The 24,679-nt window shown below is 39.8% G+C and overlaps 1 pseudogene; it reads left to right on the forward strand.

The window, feature by feature from the left end:
- The window catches only part of LOC122746807, a 36,472-nt pseudogene extending 13,643 nt beyond the window's left edge, over window positions 1-22,829 (forward strand).
- The last annotated feature ends 1,850 nt before the right edge of the window (window positions 22,830-24,679 follow it).

Consider the following 24,679-nt stretch of genomic DNA (forward strand, 5'->3'; position numbering starts at 1 on the left):
CATAGCCAGTGCCAGCCATATCACCACCTTCACTGGGCTGACTAAGCCCTTGGTTAGCCCTCTGGTTTAATTATCAGAGGAATTAGAAATTCCCCATTAAGATTCCTCAATATTGCAACAGCACCAGTACCTGTCCTTTGAAAATAACCTCTCCTTGCCTTCTCTGAGGGAAAGGATGACCCCTTGACATCTCCTAGAGGGGACATATCAGTGGCTATTAGAAACATAGGAGCTGAGACTGTCAGTGCATCCGAATCAAAACACATCTTTACCTAGCTATGTCACTGCCAGCAGATAGAGAAGATATATGAAGGAGTGAGCAATTTTCATGTTCTACCCTCTCTATGTGGGGCCTCATCACTGGTCTTCCAGAAAACTATTCAGCCTGCTTTAAAAAATTCAAACAGGCTAAGCAGAAAGCATTGGAAATAATGTGAGGAAAATGTAGTGAGTTTGGGGCAGCCTTTCAACTCCATGCATAGGGTCACAGATTTAGAACTGGAAAGTTCCCGGGAGATCACGGAGAGTAGTTATAATGTAATATTAATAACAATAACAATAACACAATAGTTAATATTTATGTAGTACTTACCATATGCCAGGCTCTGTGCTAAGTTTTACAAATATTATCTCATTTGACCCTCACAACAACCCTGGGAGGTAGGTGATTTCATTATCCCCATGTTACAGATGAAGAAACTGAAGCAAACAAAGTGACTTGCCCGGTGAAGTGAACAGAACCAGGAGAATAATTTCTACAGTAACAAAACCACTGTAAAAATAAACAACTTTGAATGACTTAAGAACTCTGATCAATTCAATGACCAACTGTGATTCTGAAGGACTAATGAGGAAACATGCTACCCACCTACTGACAAATAGGTAATGGACAATATGAAGAACAAGAGATATGGGGGTTTTTGATACAGCCAATGAGGAAATAAATTTTACTTGACTACATGTATTTGTTACAAGATTTCTTAACTTGCTATTTTGTTTTGCCTTCAACTGAGGGAGGAGAAATGTGCACAAAAAAATCAATTTTGTTGAATTTATTTTTTTTAATGAGGGGAGAATGACTACTTTATATTAGAATTTGTGATAGAGAAGAAAAGTCAGACATAGTTTGACATTGGCATGTACCCTAGATACTGGGAGAACAGATTTCAGATAAAAAGATAAATAGGTAGGATCTCATGACCTAAAATTCCACTTGGAAAGGCATTCCAGGAAGGATGAAAATCTCTAAAGAATGATAGTCTAAAGATACCAGCAGCAATAACTCTGCTAAAGTATATGTTGGTAAGTTTCTAGGCATGGATTGCCCTGGATTCTCACAGCCATCCATTGATGAGGCTTTTGTCTCCTCCATGGGGTATGAATTCTCTCTGGCTTTGGCTTCTAGATACCTACTGAAATCACATTAAAGGTGATTGATGTATTACTTGTCAGTTCAAACCCATTGAGCTACATCCTTGGATCTGGTCTTTAAAAGATTCATGTTGAGACAACCAGAGCTGAGAGACTCAAGGAAGAGAAAGGCTACAGAACCTCAGATTTGGTTCCCTGAAGATAAAGCCTATATATCAGTGAATCCGCCCTCCCCTTCCCCCCAGTAATCACATGGCCTCAGGACAGTAGAAATCATATGGTTCCAGAGATAGGAGCATTTTCCTGAGCAAAGAAGAGTTCTTGAATAAGCAGAGATATTCTGGGCTGCATCTCCTAGGGAGAAAAGGAGGAGTTTCTGAATAATGCAGACCAAGAGGAAGAATTCTGGGATTGAGCAACACAGCCAGAGCCAAGGGGCAGGGCAAAACAGCTGAAATATGAATATGCAACTCAGAGCTAACCCATAAGTAGCACTGAGTTATATGGACTATACAGGTTGGGGGGGGGGGGAGAAGAGGTGGGAAGAGGAAAGAGGAGGTTAACTTGACTGGCTTTTTTACTTTTACTGTTGAACTGCTTGACTCTCATTTTGATTCTGTTTTCTCTGCCAGGAAGAATGATCTTTGACCTGGGAAAGGCAACACCAAAATGGTTACATGGGAGTTGAAACCCAAGATAAATAAGGAGATAGTAAGAGAAAACTTAGCAGTCCTTGATGAATTCAAGTTGCTAGGCCAAGGCAAACTATATGCAAGAATACTGAAAGAATTGCTAAAAATGACCACTGAGCCATGGCTTAGTGTAATTTCAGAAAGATCATGGAGAATGGGAAAGGTGCTACAGAACTAGAGTAGGGAAAATGTTTCAATTTTCTAAAAAGGAAAGAGAGTAGAGTCTGCAAACTATAGGCCAATGAGTTTGACTTTTGATTCCTGGAAACATTTTAGAACACATTAGCAAAGGGAGGGTTAGTGAATTCTAGAGAAGGAATTGGTGGGCACAAAGAGCCAATATGGATTCATCAAGAATAGATCACGGCTAACTAAACTAATTTCCTTTTTATTTATTCATTCATTTACTCATTCATTCATTTATTGATTGATTGAGTGAGGCAATTGGGGTTGATTTGCCCAGAGTTACACAGCTAGAAAGTGTTAAGTGTCTGAGGTCGCATTTGAACTCAGGTCCTCCTGACTCCAGGGCTGGTTCTCTATCCACTGCACCACTGAGCTGCCCCACTAATTTCCTTTTTTAAAAAAAGGGTTACTAGATTAGCAGACTAAGGGAATGTTACTCAGATTTTAACAAAGCACTTGAGAAAATTCTCTCTTGCTATTCTGATGAATCAAGTCATGAGCTTGATAATGGTAATTTAGTGGAGTCACAATTTGTTGACTTCTCACTTAGAGAATATCCATTTATAATTTTATGTCAACTGGCAAGGTCTCTAGTGGAGTACCCCATGGTCCTAACATAGTAGCACAGATTTTTAGAAGTGGTAAAAACCACAGAGGTCACCTAGCCCAACCTCCTCAAAAATGAAGACCCAAAAGGTTAAGTGATTTCTCCCCCTCATATAAGCTAGAAAGCCATAGAGCTGAGATTTAGAGAAAGGTCCTCTGCTTTCAAATGCAAAGTTCTTTCTATCTTAACATGTTTGAGACATATCAGGTTCCAGAACAACTCTTTATGTGTGTAGAGGAGAGGGGAGGAGGGAAGAATCAGGTCTAAACAAGTACAGGACTGGGTGGCCCCAGAAGATCCCAGATCAAACTATACTCTCAGCTATAGTCAGAGTGACTTGAACCTCCAGAAAGTAAACAATAAACTAGTCCTATTTCTCCACAGTCCTTTAGCTTGGAAATAACCAGAACTCATCCTGCTATATATACTTTTTTTTTTTTTTGGCGGGGCAATGAGGGTTAAGTGACTTGCCCAGGGTCACACAGCTAATAAGTGGCAAGTGACAGAGGCCGGAATCTGAACTCAGGTCCTGCTGAATCCAGGGCCGGTGCTTTATCCACTGCACCACCTAGCTGCCCCCTATATACCCTTTTTACCTGACAAAAATCAGGCTCCTTCTAGAACCTGCCTCTATTTAAAGGGTTAGCTAGAATTAGAATTAGCACATAGATACTTCAAACATAATGTTTAATATTTGGTAGCCCTGTTTTGTGCCTAAACATTCATAAATCCATCATGTATCAATATACTCTCTAAACAATCGCAAATCAATTCTATCTTAAAAGTTTCTTTTGTCTGGAAAGGTAACTATTGTTCAACTGAATTGACAAGCCCAAGTAGAAGTAGACATAAAATAAATCAAGAAGCATTTACCTACAATGTGCCATACACTATACTAGGCACTAAGAATTCAAAGACAAAAGTGAAAGTCTCTGGCATTAAGAAGTTTATAGTCTATCAGGGTAGACAACACATACAGAGGTATAACCCATATGCACAAATGGTTATGCCAAGGAGACTTGGTCAGCTAGGTATGCTGAGATGAAGACATTACCTAGAGTTCCCCAAAATTCCAGGAATTTTGACCTTGGGGAAACTTTCTGATGACAAGCCACATGTCCAAGAGAGAAGCTACACAAAGAGGCAGAAGAGAAAAATTTCTTGAGAGTGTTGCTAGTCTCCCATACTTCATCCAAGGAGGCAACTAAGGGGGCTGGGGGTATGTGGGACTGAGCTCATGGCATGGCAGGGCATTCCTGAAGGCAGTTTAGAAAAGCAGGGGGAATGGAAATCTAGTGGGCCAGTGAGAGCTGACTGGAGTGGAGATCTGACCAGGGACCAGCAGCAATGATATTTGCTAAGATTCCTGGGATCTGGTTACAGACCCTTTGTTTCTCCTCTCTTCCTTGGAGTACTCCAGGGAAAACTCTGCTGCCTCTTTACCTGTCTTATTATTCATTTCTCATTCCCTTTCTAACAGGTGAGTAGTAGGGATGGGGAAACAGGAAAAGATTCAGCACCTCTCCCTCCAACCATCACAACATGTGATTGGAAACATTATTCATTTTTTTTAATGGTTTTTTTTTTTAAGTGAGGCAATTGGGGTTAAGTGACTTGCCCAGGGTCATACAGTAAGTGTCAAGTATCTGAGGCCGGATTTGAACTCAGGTATTCCTGACTCCAGGGCTGGTGCTCTATCCACTGCGCCACCTGGCTGCCCCAACATTATTAATTTTTAACACTTATATATCTGTGCGGCTATACTTTTTCACATTTCATAATATTCTCTCTCTCTTATTTGGTCATAAATTCTTTCCCTTTCCATAGATCTGAGAGGTAAACTATTCCTTTCTCTCCTAATTTGCCTAGGGTATCACCCTGTAGCTATACTTTTTGAAATATAGCCATTAACAGTTTTTATATCCAAACCCATAAGTTTGAAGTCAGGGTCTAAGAGACGGAAAGTCACACAGAAAGCAAGTGGCAGAGCCACAATTCAAACTTTGATCCTCCAAATTCAGATCTAGGTATCTTTCCACTGTACCTGGCTGCTTCCCTATTGCTATATGTAATTCTTTTAATTGGCTTGGAAGATCCACAGCAAAAACTAATAAAAGAAAATACAAAAGGGGATAATTCGCCTCACTACATTCTGGAATCTTGTATATAACTGCTATTTACCTTCTGAAGCCCTCCCTCCAGGGGTGTGATCTCTTGCCATTATAAAATTTTCAGTGTGAGCATTTACACCTCAAAAAAATCATCAAACACTACAAATTAGAGCTTGATTTATTGTTTTGTTGATTTCTATACTTAAGAAAGTGATAGAGAAAATGTTAAGAATGCAGGTTTAATTTAAAAATGTGTCTAGCTTCCTTTTTTTTTTTGAGGGGAGGGCAGATTGTTAAACATTTAGCAGCATGCAGCTGCCTTCTTCTCAGGTCTCCTCCCCAATCTCTGACATTTTTCCATTTTTGTCTCCCACCCCAGAAGCTCTAAAGAATTTTTTAAAATAACATTTTAAATGGAGCAACTGAGGTTTTAGCATGATCCTTGCACATGTCTTTAAAAAAGAAAATCCCTGGCCTAAGATAGTAGCAGCTCTTCTACTACTACCATTATCACCACCCCTCCCCTAGACCTTTACCTCTTAGTCCCAGGCCCTTAACACAGCCTTGATTCTTACTGAATTTAGCAAAGTACAGAGCCGAAATAAACAAGCAAGATGGTAGCACTAAAAACCCAGAACAGAAGGTACAAAGTCCATTATTCTTCATTATTAGCCTGAAGGGATGGAATTTCATTTGGGATGAGGGAAGTGATCATACTTCAACAAAGAAAGAAATGGAGGGTGGAAAATGTTAAAATCTGAGTAATCTATATTCAGAACATACCCTTAGTCTGCTACAAAGTCCCTCACGGTATTAGTTGCGAAGACTAAATAAAAACAAGATGCCTGGGTAGTTGTTAGGAGATGATCCTGACAGGTCATAAGGAATGCCTTTTCCCTTAGTTCTCCAAGACCTTCCTGGATGATAGTACCCTGTCACAATCACCCCTTGTAACCCTAAGCATTTGCTGTTCTACATTCTATGGAAATGTGTGAGGGAAACACTCAAAATAAAACGGGGAGGAAAAAATAAGGGGAAAAAATAAAATAAGCCATGGAACCGTGCCCCAACATCTTTGGTAACAAAGCAATGAAACCCACATAGAGGTGTATTTAGTCCATCCTAGCCAGGGAAGTCAGGTCTATGGGGATTCCTGGTCAGAGGGTTCTCTTTTCCATTAAGTTGTCATAGGCCCTTCTTTGGAAGCCCAGGACAGAAGTTATATCAGTCGGGGCCACCAAGCTGCAGGGGCAGGGCAGGGAGAGGGGAACCGTTTCAGGGCTTACCCCTGAAGGAACAGCAAATGTTCTGCATTCTCAGCACTCCTCCTTGACTGTCTAATGTTTCCAGCCACAATGCACAATACACTTTGGCAGGAAGGAAGACAGCATGAAAAACTATATTGAGCAGCATTTATAATGTAAGCAACTTGTGAACTTCCTCTTTAAAAATACAATAAAATCAGTACTTTACATGCTGCTTGCTAGTGCCCCATGTTACCCCTTCAATAACTTAAAAAAAAATACAAGCATGTATACATACAGATAAAACATATGGATAACAGATTAAGGGACTTTTGTGATTGAGCAACGAAAGAGAAAAGATAGGATTTTCTGCATTCTTCACAATCTGGGACCCATTTTTAGAAATTATGTATTTCTATTGCATTACACAAGCTAAAGGTAAAAAGTTCAAATTCACACCTCTACCTCCTAGAATCATTTGATTTCTTCAAATCTTAATTTAGATGCCACCTCTTGGCCCTTGCAGATTACCCAAGTTCTTATTGCCCTGTAGTAAGTGAGCGGGTCACTTAACTGTCAATTCTTTAGGCAACTCCCTAAAATTATAAGTCTTCAGCAGAGGGATATTCCTCAGCCAGAGAATTCCTGATATCAGTGAAATCAGAAGTCTAGTCCATATCTCTATTTACTTTGTATTTATTTTGGTTTGATTTATCTGTGTATATGTTCTGCTCTGGACATTGACAGAAATTCTAAAAGGCCTCCAACATACATGTTGAGTTCAAATCCAGCCTCAGACAATTGACACTTACTAGCTGTGTGACCCTGGGCAAGTCACTTAATCCTCATTGCCCCGCAAAGAAACAAAAACAACAACAACAAAAGGCAGTTAGGTGGTACAATGAATAGTATGCTGGCCCTGGAGTCAGGAAGATGAGTTCAAATCTCCCTACAGATATTTACTAGCTATGTGACCCCGAGCAAGTCCCTTACCCTCTGTCTCATTTCCCTCATCAGTAAAATGAGAATAATAGAACCTGTGTCCCAGGGTTATTGAGAGGATAAAATGAGATAATATTTGTAAAGTGCTTTTCAAAACTTAAATCATTAGATAAATGTTCACTATTCTTATGCTGTTACATACATAGGTACATAGACAATACATAGAGAAGAAGGAAGGTAACTTTAGTGGGGTGAGCATCAGCACCAGGGATGGGGGGACGGAGATTGTGGCAGGGGAGGATAAGGAAAGGCCTCTTGCCACAAGTGGCATTTGAGTTGAGAGCTGAAGGAAGACGGGTATAGTAGGAAACAGAGAAGAGAAAGGAGAGTGTTTCAGGCATAGGGGATAGTCCATATAAAAGGACTGAGAAGGCAAATGAAGTATCATGTGTGGGAAACAGCCGGACAAACAGGCTGGACCATAACATGCATAAAGGGGAGTGATGTATAAAAAGACTAGAAAGATGGAGGCGGGGAAGGCTGTGAATAGTTTTAAATGCCAAATAAATTAGTTTTTATTTGATCTAAGACTTAAGAAGGAGTTTATTGAGTAGGGAGGCAACATGATCAAATCCATACAGTTAAGTCCAGAGTCTCGTCACCGAAAAGCTTGGTCTCAGGGTGATGTAACATATTTCAACTACAGAAACTCTTTTTAAAAAATAAGAAGCATTTTTATTTATAGTTTTGAGTGCCAAATTTTATCCCTCTTCTTTTCCATTCCTTCCCCCCTTCCTTACTGAGGCAGTAAGCAATCAGATATGGGTTATACATGTGCAATTCTGTAAAACATTACCACTAGTCATTTTGTACAAGAAAACTTGGATAAAAGAAAAAAGAATGAAAGTGAAAAATAGCATGATTCAGTATGTGTTCAATCAATATCAGTTCTTTCTTTGGAGTATATAATAGTATGTTTCATCATTAGTCTTTTGGGATTGTCTTGGATCATTGTATTGCTGAGAATGGTTAAGTCTTTTACCATTTTTCATCAAATAATACTGTTGTCTCTATGCACACTGTTCTCTTGGTTCTGCTCACTTCACTATACATCAGTTCATACATGTCTTTCCAGGCCTTTCTGAAATCATCCTGCTTATCATTTCCTATAGCACAATAATATTCCATCACCATCATATACCACAACTTGTTTAGCCATTTCCCAATTGATGAGCATTCCTTTGATTTCCAATTCTTAGTAACCACAAAAAGAGCTGCTGGAAATATTTTTGTACAAATAGGTCTTTCTCTCTTTTGGGGGATGTCTTTGGAATATAAACCTAGCAGTGGTATTGCTGGATCAAAGGGTATGCCCGGTTCTATAGCCCTTTGGGCATAGTTCCAAATTAGAGCAACTCTTTTTCAATTTTTATTTATTTATCTTATTCTGAACTTAAGAAATAAAACAAGCATTTCCATAACATAGTAGAATAATTGTACATGAAACTGCAAATCTATTATGTGCAACTTGCTATTCCTTTTAAATATATAATAAAGTTATCATGTAACTTTTTTCCCTTTTTTCTTCCTCCGTACCCTGAGATAACGACCATTAGACATAGATATGTATATATGTAAAACCATTCTATACATCTCTTTATCAAGTTGTTTTTTTCTCCAGATGCAGATAGCATCTTTCTTCATATGTCCTTTGTAGCTAATTTGAGTATTTATAATAGTCAAAATGACTCAGTCACTACCCAAGCACCCTTGAGTATGATCTGCATTAGTGAAGGGACTATGCAGTGATGAAATCCCAGATTCTTGGAGTATTCAAGCACACTATCCCAAAAAAGATAAAACAACCTCCCTTCCTTCTTCCTAGCAACTGGGGTTAATGGGTGGGGAACACCGAATAGAATGTCAGACTCAGTTGCTGTATTTGTTAGTTTTGCTGACTTGCTTTCTCCACATACACATATTCCCACCCCACCCCTTCTTTTGGGGGATTCTTTGTTTAGTGGGCTTATTATAGATTTAGAAATAAAGGTGACATAAAAACAAATTTTTATAATAATAAAACAATAAAAAGTTCAATTTTTTTATTTGGAAAAATACATATATGATTTACATATAGGGACATTACTTGCTTGAAGCAAATCTGTTTTATGAAGATCCCAAAGGGATGAATTAGGATCTTAGGGCTAGAAGGGACTATAGAGTTCATCTAGACTAGTTCCCTCATTTTAAAGATAAGGACAGTGAAACCAAGTCACTTACCCAAGCAAGGTCTTGCAGGCAGTGAGAAGCAGAGCTGGGATCTCAGCCTAGGTCTTCTGATTCCAAATCCAGTTCTTTTCCCCTTATATCAATCACATCACCTCCCAAATGACTGCTTGAATTGCAAAAGGACACTCAGCTTTTCAAAAGGATGTTCTCCTTAAATAACAATCATAATAATAGCGATTATTTCTAAAGTGCTTTAAGGTTCTCAAAGTGCTTTGCAAATATTATCTCACAACAACCCTGCTTAACTCCCTTTTGCAGATGAGGAAACTGAGGTAGAAAGAGGTTAAGTGACTTGCCCAGGGTCACACATACCTAGTAACTAGTGTCTGAGGTAGGACTTGAACTCAGTTCTTCTGACTTCCAGCCCACTACTCTATCCACTCTACCACCAAGGTACCTTTTAAATAATTCCAATTTATTTGGGGGGGGGGCGTATTTTACATAAACTTTTTCAAGAACACCTGTAACCTGGGTTTGAATCCTAGCTCTAGTACCGACTGATTATATGACCTTGGGGAAGTCACTTGTCTTTTCTGGGCCTCAGTTTCTTCCTCTAAAAAGTGAAGAGACAAGACTAAATTACCAAAGTCCCTTCTGGCTTGAAATCCTTATAATCCCATGAAGCAGCTAAGTGAAAGGTTTGTCACCAGATTCCTCCTACCAGTCACTCCACAGAAGAGATGGCTACCTTTATTGTTGCTCATTTATTTTAAAGCTCTTTGGTCAATCTCACTTATCAGCTTGGAGAGCTGAAGGGAGATGGGAATTGTTTACTGAGAATAGCTTAGATCTCAGTGACCTTACACATGTCCTTCTTCCAAGGTTGGAAAAACACAAACCAAATAGTTTATAAATTTCCACTTTCTAGAAGTGCCAAGCTAATGTTTTCTCCATCGTCCATCCAATGCACAAGCCACCTGTATGAAGAGAATGAAGAGCTTTGCTTTCCTGGTTGGCTCCTTGACTTCAGGAGATTTTCAAAAATAAGGATGTTCCTGTGAGCAGGCACTTCCGAGCTTGGGGAGATGCCATAAATTTCCCCTCCGCTAGAATAGTATTGTGTAATTATATACATTATGGAAACAACGTGCCTAGAGCATTAATGATTCAACAACGTGTTAAAATACCAGACCGTGGGACCGCTCTCCAAGCAGGCAAATTCAGCCATCTTGAGAATGTTTTGTTTTTCTCTAGTCTGGCCTAAAACAAGCATGGCTAGTGTTAAAGGACATGGAGATAAGTACTGTCCAGTGGATATATGGATTTGCCAACTTTCACTGATCCAGAAATATTTTGTTCCTCCCTCCTTTTCCACCCCCAAGAGTTGATAAATTCACCCAGAGATTAAAAATTCGGTTGTTGCCTATGGTAAATAGAACATGGGAAACTCATAAATCAGGTGTTCATAACTCAGAGAATACCTATAATTACATTTTAAATCAGGTTAGCACTAGGTCAGGGGTAGCCACAGGGCTGGGCTAGCCAGGAGGTACTAGGACTGGGAAGCTAGCCAGATAACCAGGGCAGAATGCACACTAGGGATCACAGTCAGAGGAAAGGTCATACAGAATGGACTAAGAGCACTAAAACCTTATTATTCCCATAATATAGATGAAGAAACTAAGATTCAGAAAAGTTTGGTGTGATACAGATAGTGTTGTGCGTTAACCCAGGTCTTCTTCCATCTATACACTAACTCACTGGTCCAATCACCATAATAACATCACACACACACTAATTCACTGGTCCAATCACCATAAATAATAAAATCACACACACTAACTCACTGATCCAATCACCAAATTATACAGAAATGTGGTATAACTCTGAATATAAAACTATGCCACCCTATTTTGGCCTTGATATGGTAACTAGATGAGAACATGTTTCAATCAATCAATCACTTGGACTCAAATGATATGAGGCCTTCAAATTTAAATAGAATTGAAATAAAATCATACAAGAATTGTGTTGAGATAGGCTGGGGAAACTTGACCAAGCCCCACAGATCATCTCTAGATTATCAAGTGAGCTGAGAAAGGATGGAATTCCAGAAATGAGAGCAAGTGTGGCTTTCTGACACATCTCTGAGGAGGACTCACCTGGGGAAGGAGGGGAAGAGAGACCTCATTAGTAGGAATGAGAGTTGAGATAAGGATCATCAGAGCTTTAATGGGCTAAAGTGTTATGAAATTATTAAGAATACTAAGAATAAGACCAGAATCAAGATTTGGGGGTTTCAAAGCAAAATGAGAAAGCCTGGCAAGGTATGGGCACCTAATCTGCACAAATGTAACAGGATCAACATCTAAACATCCAAATAAGATAGGGCCATATACAGAGCTATGATCAGGTTGGGGAAGCCACCACACATTTAACCAACTGTGTAACCATAAGCAAGTGACTTCTCTGAGACATAATTTCCTCATCTGCAAAATGGGGATGAAAATACTGACACTTCTTGCCTCACTAGAGTGTTGTGAGGAAATTACTTTGTCAACTTTAAGAAACTATATAAATATGTTATGTTATTATTATTATTGGAGTTTTTTGTTTTTGTTTTGGGTTGACGATGGGGGTTAAGTGACTTGCCCAAGGTCATACAGCTATTAAGTGTTTGAGGTGATATTTTAACTCAGGTCCTTTTGACTCCAAGGCCAATACTCTATCCACTTTGCCATGTAGCTGTCCCTATGTTATTATTAATATTATTATACTGACAATCCAAACCAGTGTCATGGGCAGAGACACAGAGTATATAGCCAAAAGTTGGTGACCAGATAGCCAGTCTGGACAGGAGGCATGGCCAAAAAATATATATTAGAATATAAAACATAAAAAATATAGCTGTATTAGTCTAAATGTTAAGGTCCAAACTGAGTAGAAAGATGGTGGCAGAAGTATAATCCAAGCATATGGAGAAGCTAGCATCTGAGCCTCACAGAGAGGCATAAGCAGCTATAACTTAAGGCTGATGCAGGAATCCTGATAGGCAGGGATGTAATTCTTTGCCCCAGTGGTCCTCAAATGGTCCTACAGTGGCCCATATATCCATAGCAATCCCATCTCTAGTACCTCCCAAGATCCACCCCGCCCCCCAACACATACACACACATTCCTGCAGTGAGCCTCTCTCTTGAGGTCCCTTGGTCAGCCCACTACATACTACAAGTTGGAGTGGAGGGAACAGATTAGCATGGCTTCTTCCCACCCCATCCCAAACACCACATCCCCTGCCAACTGGGACCTCGCAATTCTCTGACCCCTCCCAAGGATTGGTAGGTCTAGGGAATGGGCCAACCCTCCTTGTTTCAAAACTGTCCCTGACTAGGGTGGGTTGAACTTTGTACCGTGTTCACAATTAAGATTATGGTTAATAGGTGGTTATAGCCATCTCTGAGCACTGACATGTGATGGGATCATGAGATAATATCCCAAAGACTTCCGCCATTGCAGGTAAGCTCTTCCCTAGCCTTGCTCCACTCTGTACTCTCCCCCTATAATGGGACCACCCAGGGGCATTCTGACTGTGTCCCAGGAGCTCTGCCTCCCCATTACAGGACCTTGTATCCTGATGAGGTTAGTCTCTCTTTAGGTCCTTCCCCAAGGCTTTCTCACAACCTAGGAAGAGCAGGAGCCAAGGAAAGCCCACCCAGGACCTTCCCTCCCCCACCCCAGGCTGCCCACAGTGGCTTAGATTCTAATGGGCTCCCAAGGGTGTAGAAGGAACAAGCCACAGAGAACCCTTCCCTTCTCATGCCCCAGTCCCCATTTTTTAGTTCCTGCCAGGCTAGATGCCCTTTCCTGGCTGAATGCTAACCCTCCTTCCCAACCCTACCCCCAGTGGAGGAAACTAGAGTCCTTTGCTACTCTAGTTGTCAATCCTGAAACCCCCTTCCCAACGGGCACTGGTAGGAGACATGAGAGTTCATACTTCTTGGATGAACAGGAAGTCACCAACTATAATCCTTCCAGTAAGACAGGGTACAGTCGTGCTTTTATCATCTACCCTCTCACTAAGCCCAGGCATTGCACCCTATAAACTCCTGGACTTTGTCTTCTGCCCTACTGGTATAGCTAAAGAATCATGGGGCCCCTACAGCCAAACCCTCTGGTATGTGCTGACTCCCTGAATTAGGATGCGAGTTCCTTAAGAACAAGAAGTATCTTGCTTTCTGTTTATGTCTCCGCACCTGGCATCTAGTAAGTGCCTAATAAATGCTTGCCCGTTCCATTAATCTCATCACACCTGTGCCAGCACCAAGACCTCAAAATGTGAACAATGGCTCTGGGCATGAGTAAGAGAGAAGTCTGAGTGTAAGGTCAGGGTTCAAGCTGAGCAGGAGAGAACAGCTCCAACAGGGACACTAACACATTGTCTGGGGATACAACAACCAATTAAAACCACACATCAGCACAGCCATGGTATGATTGGATAAAAAAACATTTGATCTCCACCCTTGTGTTAAGTGCTCTTCTTGGTGTGGGTGGATGAAGACTAGCAGGTGTGGACTCTTCTCAGAGGTGAGGTACCACAGGGAGTGGTGAGTGTAGCAAAGGATTTAAATCTCTGGGGAGACCCTATAATTCAAACCAAAGGGTACTAAGATTGGAAGGAAAGCAGAAAATTCTGGGGGTGGGGGGAGGAGAGTAGATTTAGCAAGTTTCTCCAATAAAGGCCTCATTTCTCAAATATGTAGAGAACTGAGTCAAATTTATAGGAATTAGGAATGAGTCACTCTCCAATTGACAAATGGTCAAAGAATATGAACAGGCAGTTTTCAGAAGTCAAAGCTATCTATAGTGATATGAAAACATGTACTAAATCACTATTGATTAGAGAAAAGCAAATGAAACCAACTCTGAGGTACCACCTCATACCTATCAGATTGGCCAATATGATAGAAAAGGAAAATGACAAATGTTGGAGGAGATATGGAAAAATTGGGACACTAATGCACAACCGGTGGAGTTGTGAACTGATCCAACCATTTTGGAGAACAATTTGAAACTATGCCCTAAGGCCTATAAAGCTGTGCATACCCTTTGACCCAACAATAACACTGCTAGGTCTGTATCCCCAAAACATTTGAAAAAAAAAGATATACCTAGATATACAAAAATATTTATAGCAGCTCTTTTTTGTGATGGCAAAGAATTAGAAATTGAGGGAATGCCTATCAATTGAGGAATAGCTAAACAAGTTGTGGTATATGATTCTGATAGAATACCATTGTGCTATAAGAAATGATGAGCAGTATGCTTTCATAAAAACCTGGGAAGACTTGCAAGAACTGATGCAAAGTGAAGTGAGCAGAACCAGGAGAATATTGTAAGAAGTAACAGCAATATTGTATGATGAATAACTGTGAATGACAGCACTTCTCAGCAAAACAATGATCCAAGACAATTCCAAAGGACTCATGATGAAAAATGCTATCCGCCTCCAGAGAAAGGACTGATGGAGTCTGAATGCAAATTGAATTTTTTTCCTTTAAAAATGTTTTTTTTTTACTTTATTTTTCCTTTTTGGGTGTTTTCTTTTGGTTTTGTTTTTTGGAGTTTGCTTTTATTTTGGTCTATGTTTAATTTTCCAACATGGCTAATATGGAAATATGGTTTGCATAATTGTACATGTATAATATATATAATGCTATCTGTATCAATCTATATCATTGCTCTCTCAAAGATAATCACTTGCCTTCTGGGGGGAGGAAGGAAGGAGGGAGAGAATATGGAACTCAAAATTTCAAAAATCAAATATTAAAATTTGTTTTTACATGTAATTGGAAAATATACATATGTATATACACAAACATTTATTTGTTATTCATTCATTCATTCGTTTAAATTGAAAGGGCCTGAAGTGAAATCTCTAAAACATTACTTGGAATTCAAAGGTATTCAAAGAAAAACAAAAGGCATAATTCAAATAACTGGTTTCTTCTTAATTTCAATACTTAAAGGATCTGTGGTTTACTCAGATGGGTATTTCCCCTTCCACCAACACAAATCACAATACCTCTGTGAAGATCCTCAAAGAGTAGCTGTGGCTGGAAACTTCATCACTTGGGAATCAACCTATTAATGAGCCTCTCTTTAATTGAGCTAGGTTCCTTATTGGATAAATCAATCAACATTTATTAAGTGCCTACTATGTGTTAGGCACTGTGCTGCTGAGGCAAAAGGCAGTTCCTGCCCTAAAGGAGGAGACAAACTCGCAAACAATTATGTAGAAACAAGCTATATACATGATAAATAAGAAATAAAGAAGTGTGAAAGGTTTCCTGTAAAGGATGGGATTTTAGTTGAGACCTGGAACTAGGGAGAGTTGAGAAGAGAGAGCATTCCAGGCAAATTCTAGTCACGAGGGACAACTAGAAAAAATGCCTAAAGCTGAGAGATGGAGAGTCTTGATTGTGGAACCATTAGGAGGCCAATGTGGCTGGATCAAAGAATAACTGTTGGAGAGTAAAGTATAAGAAGACTGGAAAGGTAGGAGGGGGCAAGGTTATGAAGGACGGAAGATTTAGATCTGGAAGGGACCTTAAAGATCATGAAGACCAACCAATTTATTTTACAGATGAAGAAACTGAGGCCCAAAGAAGATGAAATTGACTTAACCCAAAGTCATATAGCTTATAAGTGTCTGAGGTGGGATTTGAACCCAGATATTCTGAGCTGGGCCCAACTCAAGCCAATCCTATTGTACTTCAGGTTTGATATTGACCAAAATAATAATAATAATAATAATTTTAAAAACACACCTGTAGATCATTCAGCAGTTAATGAAAAGAGTCAAAGAGGGAGAAGGATATTCAACAAGGATAGACATTGAGAACAATCCAGTTGATTCAGCTGAATGAAGCTCCCTTGAATGAGTTAACCATTGTTATCTACAGACAAGTTTCAGAGTGCCTAGAGCTCCTCATGGCTGCTTTGTACTGTCACTAGCCTGAATCTTTAGTCTCCTGAACCAACCAAGACTCAAGCATGGTCTTAACAGCTTTTAAGGTAAAACTAGCCTTTCATGGAAGGATTATTGCTCCTGTCACATCAGGGCTTCCAGACTCCATGGCCAGTGACCTACCTTTGACAATATCATGCTGCCTCTCCACTGCAGTCCAGAAACACAGGCCACCACTGAGCTCACAATTGCCTTTCCAGCCTGGTAGGATCTACCAAGTCTTGCATTATACTATAGGACAGTCTTTTTTTATGTACCACTTTATTTTATTTTTTTAAATAATAAACATTTTTATTTAAAGTTTTGAGAGACAAATTCTATCCCTTCTTCCCTCCCTCTCCAAGGCAGTAAGCAATCATATATAGGTTATACAATTGCAATTATGTAATATGTGCAATTATGTAAAACATTACCATATTAGTCATTTTGTACAAGAAAACAAATAAAAAATGAAAGTGAAAAATAGCATGATTCAGTCTGTGTTCAATCAATATCAGTTCTTTCTTTGGAGTACATAATAGTATGTTTCATCGTTAGTCCTTTGGAATTATCTTGGATCATTGTCTTGCTGAGAATAGTAAACTCATTCACAGTTCTTCAGCAAACAATATTGTTGTCTCTGTGCACAATGTTACCTACTTCAGATACATCAGTTCATAGAAGTCTTTCCAGGCCTTTCTGAAATCATCCTGCTTGTCATTTCTTATAGCACAACAATATTCCATCACAATCATATACCATAGCTTGTTTAAACCATTCCCCAATTGATGGGCATTCCTTTGATTTCCAATTCTTAGCCACCACAAAAAGAGCTTTCAGAAATATTTTTACAAATAGGTCTTTTTCTCTTTTGGGGGATATAAACTTAGCAGTGGTATTACTGGATCAAAGGATATGCACAGTTCTATTGCCCTTGAGGCATAGCTCCAAATTGCTCTCCAAAATGGCTGGATTGGTTCACAACTCCACCAACAGTGGATTAGAATATAGGACAGTCTTCAAGACCGACTAGATTCAAGTCTGTCAAGGTGGGTTATGGAGTAGCACTTAAATGGAAGTTTTTCTCTTTCTAGATACAGAAACAAATTCAACATCATTCAGGTAAACTAATAAAAACCATGTTGTATATGAGGCCATTCAACTGTTTTCTGTTCAGTCTAGGTTTTTATTTTATGCAGTAACACTTCATTTATCTGGAGGACAATTACCCAGAAATCTTAAGTGTCTGGAACACAGTAAAAAAACAAACAAAACCTCAGAAATAAAGAGGGAGGGAAGTCTTTGAATACCCTGAACTGATGTCACAAAATCCCAGCACAAATAAATCTCACATTTTCCTCATAGGAGAGCTCCTTAGGCCATAACTCAGAGCCTGTTTACTCTATGCATAATTTTAACAAGTTTCATCCTTTGGTTCCCAAGCCAACCCTAGATTAGAAGCAGCACATTAGAGGATATTGAGGATTGGGGGTAGAGCAAGAAGGGTGGGTGCTTCTAGGGGCCAGAGTCTGACACTAGCAAAAACTGACAGCTGATAGCCTAAGAACATGAAAGATTTAAAAAAGAAAAAAAAAGTCTCAAGCACTCCCAAGGCCTAGTATTCTGAGATTATTTAATGTTGGGGCAGAGCTTCCACACTTCACCATCTCCTGACAGAGTCATTGTATAGAGTCACTTGTATATTGGCAATAGAGGGAAGTATAACAAGTAAAGCCAAGTTACAAGAGCAGATGTTCATAATTATGACCTTGAGTCATCAAGTAAAGTTTTGTTCAGTGCACTCTGCTATTCACTCCAAATAGTTACCATTTAAAAAACTTTGGGGGCTTGTGATTAAGCTTCAGTTATCTGGAAAATTAAGCTGTCTGACCTTGGGCAGATCATTTTAACCTCTCAGTGACCAAGATGACCATAAATTGTAAAGCAGATGCTGATCAACATGGGTACGAGTGTCCTCACAGGGAATTCTCTAAGCCCAGGGGTGTACTGCCAGCTCAGACTGGTTCAAGAAACAAATGTTAAATTTTCAGTGGGAGCATTTACACCTTGAATACCAGCAAATGCTACAAATCAGGGCTGATTTGCTGATTGTCTAGATTTAGGAAAGTGATGGAGAAAATGTTAAGAATTCAGATGAACGCAAAACTTTAAATAAAAATGTTTTTAAAAAAAGAATGCAGACTAATCTTAAAAGTATGTCTAGCTTATTTTTTTTTTCCTGGAGAGCTGGTTGTTAAACATTTCACAATACACCCCTGCCTTACACTCATGACATCAATGATTCAAACAAACAAACAAATAAACGAAACAAAACAAAAAAATTATATATATATATATGTGTAATTCACTTCATTCCCCAATAATGCCAGAAAAATGAGTTGATAGCTGTAAATGCAATTGTAGTACTACAGATCAAGTCCACTATAAAAATCCAAATCAAGTCATTAAGATGACTGAAATAACCGGAACATAGCTTGCTTTGTAAATATATGTTTACATGTTGTCACTCCCATTAGATTGTAGGCTCTTGGAGGGCAGGGACTGTCTTTTGCCCATTTTTTGTATACCTAGTGCTTAGTACGGTGTCTGGCACATAGTAGGCATTTAATAAATGTTGATTGATTATTGAACAATATGGGAAGTGTCAGAAGAGAGATACAAAGTACTACAAACTTACATATGAATGGATCATTTAATCAATAAACATTTGTTTTGTGCCTACTATGTGCCAGGCACTGTGCTAAACTGTGGAGATTTAAAGGAGGCAAAAGATAGTCCCTACCCTCAAGAAGCTTACAGTCTAATGAGGGAGACAACATGCAAACAAATATTTACAAAACAAATAGGAAACAACAGAGGGAAGACACTAGAATCAAGATGGGTTGGATTAAGTTTCCTCTAGAAGGTGAGTTTTTAGTTGGGACTTAAAGGAAGTCAGGGAGAACAGGAGTCTGGGAGCACATCTGATTAGATATATGATTAAAGGATCAATAAAGATCTTATGGAGGGGCGGCTAGGTGGCACAGTGGATAAAGCACCGGCCCTGGATTCAGGAGTACCTGAGTTCAAATCCGGCCTCAGACACTTGACACTTACTAGCTGTGTGACTCTGGGCAAGTCACTTAACCCCCACTGACCTGCAAAAAAAAAAAATGGGAAGATATTATGGAAGAGATGGAATTTTAACTAGCTTTGAAGGATGGATAGAATTTTAACAAATGAAGATTGGAGAGGTGTGTCTTCAAGATGGCAGGCACAATATGAGTAAAGGCTCAAAAGCAAGACAGTACTAGGTCTGTTCAAAGCAATAAATAAATAATCCATAGAACATAAAAGATGTGTAAAGGAGACAGTGCCAGAAAGATAATAATATGAATAGGTCATATTGATTTATTGCTTTACCATTTATAGAATGGTTTCTTCAAAATAACTTAATGGGTAGGCAGCACAAATATCTATTCCCATTTAACTAACAGATGAAGACATAGACTCAGAGAGGTTAAAGATCATATGGTCTGTGTCAGAGCCAGAATTCACAAAATAGTCAATATTACAACTGGAAGGAAACTTTGAGATCATCAAACCCAATCCCAGTAAAATGAAGAGAATTACTCAAGTTCACACCACTAGTAAGTGGTGAATCTGGCCAGGTCTTGAACATCATTAGCTCTTCTGATTCCAGACCCAACATCTTTCTACAACACCACCGTGCATATGATCACTGTACAGCTTACTAAATTGGAAACCAACTCAACTTCTGCTAGGACCTGATGCTTTGTTTTTGTTTTTGTTTTTTATAGTGAGGCAGTTGGGGTTAAGTGACTTGCCCAGGGTCACACAGCTAGTCAGGTACTCCTGACTCCAGGGCCAGTGCTCTATCCACTGCACTACCTAGCTGCCCCTGGGACCTGATGTTTTGATCTTTGAATGGCAGCCTGGGAAATATGGATTTAAGTTGTCAATCAATATGGATATCAGAACTTACAGAGATTGAATAAACTCTCCATGATGACTGGATTACTACAGTTATCCCTTCCACATTGTGGGAATTAGGAGCACTGTGTCCCCAAGATCTGGAAAATCTGTGTAAAATTTTTTGGTCCTCTCTTTGTACCAGAAATATCTGAATTTCAGAAATATCTGAATGGTATTAAAAGATCAAACGTGTTGATATTTTAATAATACTATACATATATTTTATGCATTTCTGAATTTCTAAACTTTTTCTATGTTGTCTGCTAGCCTCTGTGGGTCATCTGAAACTTCTGCAAAACTCCTCCAAAATTCCCATTTAATTTCTTAGGCCAACCCAAAGAATATTGAAACTGTAATGGGGAAAGTCACAATGTGGAAGGGATAACTCTGTTGAATAAATTATGATTCCTAGGTACTCAAAAATAATTTTTAAAACAAAGTCAAAAAACAAAACAAAAACAAAGTCAAAGCTCCTTGGAATGGCATTCAAAGACCTTCAAAATCTAGTCCCATCTAAAATCTAGTCCCCTCTAATCTCATAGTCAACTATTCTCCAACACAAAGTATGAAATCCAACTAGCCTAGTTATCCCCAGAATATGCCATAAATTCCCACCTCTACACCTTTGTTTATGCTGCATGACACCTTTAGAAAGACTTTACCTTTCTTCCCCATCTATCCAATCCCTCTCTAACGTTCTGAGTCTAGCTCAAGTCCAGGCAGCTAAAATGAGCAGGAGGATACAGGGAGAAATGTGGTCCAACTGCACAAATCAGGGATTTGCAGACACTCAGGTCAAGAAGAGAAATGCAAGTAAAATCACGATCTGAGTCCTAAAGTAAGCAGGGTAGGGGAATGAGAATCAGGGAGTTGGGGAAGGGTCAGTGCAAATAATCAAGGGTTGCCTTTTGCCCTGGGGCCCTATTCATGCTTTTATTGCTAAATAACATCTCCCTTCCGAAAGCAACCTAGTCTAGTCAATAGGCATTCTGACTTGTAAGTGGGGAAAATAGTTTTCAGAATCATCCCTCATGAAATAACATGCTTAAGATGCTTTTAGTAAATATAGCAGCAAAAACAGGAAATAGGGCAATGTTAAAGGAAGCCTCTTTCCCCTAGGAGTCAGTTTCCATCTGTCATGTTCTACTGCCCACACTGCCGCTAGGCACATGTATGTCCTGCTATAAATAAGGCATTCTGCCAGGAAGCTCCAGACAGCACAGAAGGCAGCCATCCACTTACTGAAAGGTATTAGGCAGAGTAGCACATTACAAAATGTGGAACCTTCATTTTCTGTCTATGTTACTTGTTTGTTTCTAATCAGTTTGGGGTATTGTTATAGACTATACAACTGTCTGTGTGCTTTCATTTTTCCTTGCTGGTTAAGCTAGTATTCCCCTCTCCTAGCTCACCTCGGTAAGTCCCACCAGAGCTCCAGTCCCAGACATGGGTCTCTGAGCTTTCTGACTTGGAAGCGAAGCAACAAATACTGGGGGAAAGTGAAGAACTTCCCCCAAAGATGACCAAGACCATCCACCTCAGCACCTTCTTGAACTAAAAGGTCAGAAAGACCTACATCGGTTTGGAAGTGGATAGGCTTGGCTCTAACGTGAACAAGAAAGAAGTGATCAAGGTGGTCATACTTGGGGAGACACTCCCTATGGTTTTTGTAAGCACTGGGGGCTATGTATAAAGCCTCATAAACTTTGTACATAACCTATAAACCTCCATTAATGACTAGACCACAATGATCATGTGCAAAGCCCTAGTGACTCTGTAATTTTGTTGAGCACATCAATGATGAGTGTAAGAGGCAGTTCTATAAGAACTGGCAGAAATGCAAGAGGGAGGCCTTTACTAATCCCCGAAAGAAGTAGCAGGACAATGATGACAAGAAGCAGCTGGACAAAGACTTCAACACTGCCATTATCTGAGCCATGCCCAGATATGCTTGCTCCCTTTGAGACAGAAGATATCTCTCCCAATGGAGATCCAGGTGAATGGCTGTATAGTGTGGCTGAGCAACTGGACTGGGCCCAAGAGAAACTGGAGCAGTAGGTGACTGTGTGCACTAGGTTTAGGCAGGATGAAATAATTGATGTCACTGGAATGACCAAGGGCAAGGGTTACAAAGACATCACCAGCTGCTGGCACACAAAGAAACCACTCCCATAAAACCCACCAGGGCCAATGCAAGGTGGCCTTTATCAGAGTTCAGCATCCTAGACCAGGAAGAAGGACTATCACCACCATGCTGAGATCAATAAAAAGAGCTTCAAGATTGGCCGGGGCAGGGGGGGGGGGTGCTTCAAGATTGGCCAGGGGTACCAGATCAAGGGTGGTAAACTAATAAAAAATAATGCATCTACCAATCATGATCTGTCTGAAAAGAGAATTAACCATCTGAGACATGGTTTGACTTACCAACCTGGAGTTAAAGGCTGAATCTATATATAACCAGTGTATGAAGATAAAAACAAATTTTATTTTATTATTATTTTTTTGTGGGGGGCAATGAGGGTTAAGTGACCTGCTCAGGGTCACACAGCTACTAAGTGTCAAGTGTCTGAGGCCAGATTTGAACTCAGATCCTCCTAAAGCCAGGACCAGTGCTTTATCCACTGCACCACCTAGCTACCCCCAGTGAAAACAATTTTTACAAGTAAGCCAATCCCTGAAGGAGATGTGAAGTTCCTCACTCTTTTTATTAGAACTGGAACATCATGGATACAGAATGTTACATACACTGTTAAATGTGGCCAGTGTGTTGGGTGGTTTTGCCTGTTTTTCTTTCTTACAAGGGAAAGCTTAATTGGTAGGGAGGGGAAGGGAGGATATTCAGAAGTGAAATGCTGTAAAATACAAAAGGGACCGATAAAACTCACTTTTAAAAAAAGGAGCCAAGCAATTGTCTTTATAACACCCCCACCCCAATGCCTGACTCTATTCAAGTCTTTCCTATGTGACCAAACCCCTTCTCTAGACCTTTCTTACCCCTATAAAACCCTTACTTGACTTGTGTTTCACATGTATTAAAGATTCTGCTTTCTGTCAATTAATCTGATCAACTAATCCTTCAATTTTGTTACCCCTCCTTAAAGATTTGGTAGAATCTTAAATAGTTATCTGGTTCAACCTCTAGCCAAAGCAAAAATCTCCTCTACGATATACCTGACAAGGGGCAGTCCAACCCCTGCTTAAATACCAACAGTAATTGGGAATTCACTGCCTCTAAGTCAATCAGCAAGTAGTGCTAGGTACATCCCCAGTGTTAGGCATTGGGAAATACAAAGGCAGAAGTGACACAGTTCCTGCCCTCAGGGAACTTATGTTCTTTCAGGAAAAATAATATATACAGAGATCAGTATACACAAAATGTTTATGTAGCATTGGCTCTGGGTTACTTCCCTAATTCATTTTCACAATGGTAGGGTCAGTTCCCACTACTACCCCTAGCATGCAAAGTACTCTCTGAGCCCACATTTCTAAAACTAGAGCTCATAAACCCCTATAGGCATATTTACATTTAATAGTCACCCAGTAGATACAATTAGGTCAAAGCAAAGGCATTTACTAAGATGGCAAACACTCAGGGGCAGCTAGGTGGCGCAGTGGATAAAGCACCGGCCCTGGATTTAGGAGTACCTGAGTTCAAATCCGGCCTCAGACACTTGACACATACTAGCTGTGTGACCCTGGGCAAGTCATTTAACCCCCATTGCCCCACCAAAAACAACAACAACAAAAAAGATGGCAAACACTCCCCCTACAAATGTGGAGCAAAACACAAATATACACAACATGCAGTGGAAGAATGGGAACATATATAGAGTATGGTAGTAGTGAGGCATACATGCTGCCAAGACAAAACACAGCTCCAGCACTCTAGGGTCCTGATGTTCTTTCTCTTCCCCTGGTGTCTTCATAATGTTCCCCAATTACTGGGCAAGCCATTCAACTGGGCTCCCTTGATTTGCTCTTCTCCAATGCTTGACTCTCAAGTACCAGGGCTATTGCTCTCTTGAATCCATAGATGATGCCATTCTCTGCATACATTCCTTGTAATACCTCTACTGATTCCATTGAGCTTCTCTGATAGGCAGCAACTGGGTGACTCCAATGCAGAAGAATATGGTGGGAGGGGAGAGGAAAGAAGAGGGAAATTCACTCTTCTTGCTAACACACTGCACTCTGGTAGAGGGTAAAAACCTCTTCTTGAGAGGGTTCTTCCTCTCTACTTTCTTCCTGATCTAACTGTGTCTCCTGAGCCAGCAAACTAGCTTTTTAAAGGTAGC

Source organism: Dromiciops gliroides, chromosome 1 (assembly GCF_019393635.1).
Source record: "Dromiciops gliroides isolate mDroGli1 chromosome 1, mDroGli1.pri, whole genome shotgun sequence".
NCBI classification, from domain to species: Eukaryota; Metazoa; Chordata; class Mammalia; order Microbiotheria; family Microbiotheriidae; genus Dromiciops; species Dromiciops gliroides.